The following is a 5,111-nucleotide window of genomic DNA, read 5'->3' on the forward strand; positions in this document are numbered from 1 at the left end:
ACTAAGTGTCTAATCACCCCCCCTCTAGACACATCTACTTCAAGGTCCTACACGCGCGCCACTGACGCCGACGCAATCCCGCCTCTATCAACGGCGCCGCTGACGCCACAATCCGGTCTCTATCCTCACCGCCGCCATCGTCGTTCCCCTTCTTCCTGTCGGGACTTCCTTCCTTTGAGGTACGAGCATGTGATGTCCCTAGCAGCAGCTAGAGAATCACAGGAGAACTCGCGAGCAAGTACGGGGTTGACCGAAGGAGGACGAAGGAGCTGAGCTCAGTTCATCTCTTTTCCATTCGATGGATTAGTACAGACCAGAGGGTTGGGTAGATAAGCACCACACACACACACACGCACACACCTACTACTCAGTCCACATGGCAACAGGGTAGACCTGACCTGTCATACACCACCCTGTATTAGGTGGGGGTGTGACAGAGCAGCTCGTCGTCTTCTCATGCAACACAGCTAGGTTGTTGGACTTAAATCAATCAATCCCAATAGGTCGGACATACATCTAGATCTGCCGCCCCTGTATTGCCATGGAGGCTGCACATACATGATTCACCGTGTCCTCGGCTCCGAGCATATTATTATCATTATGCCCGAGTTATTTCACCTCTAAATGACTCAATCAAATATAAAAATGAAAAGAAAAAGCAAAAGAAAAATAGCTGCACGGATCTCTATGCAATATCAATGCCATAGGACTTAGATGTGCAATACTTAGGGCACATCTAGATGTGCGCAAAACCGGTATCGTCCATGGAGCAGAATAATGTGTGCCACCGCTGTGTGAGCTCTTGCTAGCTTATCTTCTTTTGTGGTTTCAATTCAAATCAAATATTCATGACAGATGATAAATAGATTGAAAGTTTCTACCGCAAAAATAAAAAATCAAATCAAATATTCATGGATGATCTCGTCTTGTCGCAGATGCCACAAGGGGAAGATAGGCTGGGCGCCCTGACTGATGACATCCTGCTCTCCATCTTGGGGAGGGTGGACCTTGCAACGGCGGCAAAGACCAGCGCTCTGTCGACGCGCTGGAGGAGCCTGCCATGGCTGCTCCTCGACCTTGACCTCCATGTCAGGGATTTCCTACCCGCCCCATGCCCGGATTACCCTGTTGCTGCTGGGCAGCAGATATATTTTTATTCTCAAATACCATGGCAACACATAGATCAGGCAATGGCATCACTGACGAGAGCTGCTAGGAGTTTCTTGCGCATCAAACACAGCAGCAGAATCTCAAGAATATCCCTTGAGATCTACCTGGTGGGCAATTACTCGCATGACATTGGCCCACTTGTCCGTGACGCCATTGACAACGGCATGGTAAAAGAACTGGACCTCACCATTGCGGTCTTGCGGACGACAAGGATTACGATTGCAAAGGTGCGAATATGCTACGGAAAGCACGGGACGTGGACGGGTTCTTCAGCGCTTATCCTAATATACTTCCTTGCCTCACAAGGCTCCAGCTTTACAACCTGCGCTTTGCTGAGGGGGATATACATAACATCATATTTGATTGCTGCAAGCAGCTGCAGCACCTTAGTCTGGAACACTATGATGTCGGCGACTGCTCGGTGTGGCAGGTAGATGCGCCAAATTCGGTTCTTAGGGTTCTTGAAGTCCGCTATTCCTACTTGAGGAGGCTTGAGGTGCTCTGCCTTCCCAAACTAGAGCTGCTCAGTTGGGAGGCGTGGATGCACTCGGAGGCCCCCTTGCATTTTGGTTCTGTCCCGTCCCTTAAGGAGTTATTCCTTGTGTGTGGTGCAGACCTTGAGCTCTCGGGGTTTAGTTTAAGCCAGCTTCTAGATGGTGCCACAAAACTTCATACCCTGACCTTAAATTTCCAAGGAAAAAAGGTAATTTCATACTATTTCAGTATAGATTGTGCGACATGCTTCTAATTTCATCAATAGTAATTTTGAAGTTACGGGGTTAATTAGGAACGTACGCTCTTTTTTTTTCTGTTTCATGTCTTGATCAAGATATTTGCTTACCTTTATTATTGCTAGGAATGTTTCATTGATTTTTTCCTTTATTTGTCTGTTGACCAGCTTTGGATCCTGCCGGAAAGCAAGCAACTCCGCACCGCATTCAGCAAGCTAAGGAAGCTGTCTATTCATGGCATATATGTTGAGTTTGACCTGTTATGGACAATAAATCTCCTTGAAGCTGCTCCGAGTGTTGAGATATTTGATATTGAGGTACTAATTTTACTTATCCCTTTGTCTCGATTGTTAGTTGAATAGATTTATGTATTTCCTTCCTGGTTATTGATATCATCGCTTGATAGATTTCAGAATAGAATCGCCTGGCAATACTAGCTACTATATGTACTTTATGTAATTATATTAGGTATTGGTTCTTGGATACAGGTGTTTGAACATCCATGTCTGGTACTAAATTGGGAGCGTGTTGTCATTCAAAGAGTGAAACCTTCTTGGAAGGTGGCTGGGTTCACAAGCTGTAACAAGTGGCAACTGAGAGAGCTCCATGTGACCAACTTTAGTCCCCTCATGGAGCAACATATGTTATTTGTACGTGAGGTGATGGATCGAGCACCAAACTTGAAAACTGTTGTTTTGAAAGAAGATGATGAACCATGCAAGGATTGCGAGGCAATGGATGCACTGCCTACTCTGGCTTGTTTCCAAGGACCAAAAATGAGCAAGAAACAATAGCCCAGCAACTTAGGGACAACATGGTCGGCTCGTCCTCGGTGAAGATAATTTTCAAAAGTATTGCTTCAATAGTGGTATTCTGAACTTGTATGTATGTCGAATGCAAGTGCAAGCAGTAAACGAAATTGTAATATACATGCTTGCTATTATCCGGTTTGTTCTGTTTTCTACTGTTTAAAGTAAGCATTCCTGTAAACGCTAATGCATCAACATTAGCAGTACCATCAATTCATTTTTTAGGCGAGGAGGTTCCCACAAATTTGAATTATTCAGGATGCAGAAATCCTAAAAGTTGAAGAAATATCGAGGTAAAAACTAGAGTGAAATATTGAGGTAAAGACTACTCCCCCAGCCTAAAATATAAGTTTTATCTAAGCCAACATTTTCTCTGCTTGACCAAGTTTTTATAGAAAAAATATCTATATCAATCGAAAGAACATAAGTATATTCTTTATGAAGTATATTTTTATAATGCATTTATTCAATATTCTAGATATCAGCATTTTTATCTAGAAACATGGTCAAACTTAGAAATTTCTGACTTTAGGACAAAATTCATGTGTCAAATCATTGGAACGGTAGTACTATTTCAGACTAGAAAATCCTTCAGGAACGCTGAAAGTCTCAACACCTAAATCCTCCAAGAACTGGATCCCTTCATACAAGTTGATTTCCATGCAACCTCTCATCAGCAAAATCAAGTACTCAACCACCTAACCACCTGAGTGCTTGGAGTAAAAGGTACTAGTACTCTGCATGGCACTGGCTAAACATGTCATCCAAAACATGCCCCTCTACTGAGCAGCCGCGCCAATTCATCAGTTGAAGAAGAATCTTTGACGGCAGCTTGCCGACCCCATCTCTTCGAACTCCGATTTTGTAAAGCACCTTCCACCTGTCAAGATAATGTTGAAAACAGCCCAACCCAAGAGAAGAAGAATCACACAATCAAAGATCAAGATAGGCTCAGGCATACCTCTCAAAAAGCTTGGGTTGAATATATGGATGGCAGGTCTGTGCAGCACGAACTTTCACCTTGGTTGTTTTGCTAGCAAAGGAAGTCATAGCTGCAAGATTTGGGATGGTGAACTTGTTTTCAATTATTATTGGTTGTATATGAAGAATAATGTGTTGGTTTGCTCAAATGTTCTTTATGTAATAATGATTTCACTCTTTGACCTATAACACATTTATAGTTAGTAGATGCACCTACATTGAAGAAAGAGGTAGCTGAAGGAGTTGGCATCATGGTTGCTAGGGAGCTTATTCGAGGTATTGTTGGCTAAATTATGGTTGAACATAAGAAAAGCTTAGGGTTTCTCTGCCTCCCGCCGGCGCCGCCGCCAGTCCGCCTCGTCTTCGTTGGCTTTAGGGCCATGGCGGCACGGTGTATCCCGGCCCTTGCCGGCGGGAGGGCTTTGTCTTTAGATGTTTCTTTCGAATTTTGTTAGGGTTTGTGTCCTGCTCAGGAAGACGAGACGGCGGCGGCGGCGGCTCCCTGAAGATGGAATAAGGTTCTTCCCGCCTAGCCCTCGTTCCGATGGTGTGTCTAGCATCGTCGGTGGGCGTGTGAAGATGTGTCTTCGGCGGATCTGTCCTTGGTGGATTTGCTCGGATCTGGTTGTAGTTCGTCTACGTTTGTGTTTCTTCAAGTTGGATCCTTCCGGTCTACGCTATTCTTCATCAGCGGTGGTTGTTGTTCTGTTGCGCTGGTTCTATGGGCCTTAGCACGACGACTTCCCGACTGTCTACTACAATAAGTTTTGCCCGGCTCTGGCGAGGGAGGGGCGATGACGGCGACGCGCCTTCGGCTCGCTTCAGTGCTTGTAGTCGTTGCTAGGTGGTCTACAGATCTAGATGTAATATTTATTATTTCTGGTGTGTTGTATTGGAGTAAATTGCAAAAAACCACCACAATTGGGGACACTAATTCGGAAAGCCACCACCATTCGGTTTTTTTTTTCAAAAATCCGCCACCATTGTGCTGACAGTTTTTAAAAAACACTGATTGATCGATTAGAGTTGTTTGACGCTGAATCTGCCGAGTAGGTCCCATTGTCAGGACGACATGGCATGGGCAAACAGAGTGAGGAGACGGACATTAGAACTCTGAAGTAATTTCATCGAACACCTAGCAGGCATGCTGTCGGCCGCCCAGCTCGCCAGTGGCAGGAGCACAACACCGGCGGCCGCGGTGCAGGAATGGTCCCCGGGCGACCGAGTGCGACGCGGTGCGGCCGTGGGCTGAGAGTCGGCGCCGGACCAGGGCGCCCACGGGGTGTTCGGAGTGAGGGGCGGAGCTCGCGCCCCGGCCACCACTGCGGCGCGCCCGTGCTCTGGAGCTGGCGGTAGCTCGTGCTCCCTTGCATGGCGCTGCTGATGCTCACGCGACCGGGCGTGGCTTGTGCTGCTTCTC

At 46.2% G+C, this 5,111-nt stretch overlaps 1 pseudogene; it reads left to right on the forward strand.

The window, feature by feature from the left end:
* The first annotated feature begins 935 nt into the window (after positions 1-935).
* LOC119358407 lies at positions 936-4,943 on the forward strand (annotated as a pseudogene).
* The last annotated feature ends 168 nt before the right edge of the window (positions 4,944-5,111 follow it).

The sequence above is a fragment of the Triticum dicoccoides genome, chromosome 2A (genome assembly GCF_002162155.2).
Source record: "Triticum dicoccoides isolate Atlit2015 ecotype Zavitan chromosome 2A, WEW_v2.0, whole genome shotgun sequence".
Classification (NCBI taxonomy): domain Eukaryota; kingdom Viridiplantae; phylum Streptophyta; class Magnoliopsida; order Poales; family Poaceae; genus Triticum; species Triticum dicoccoides.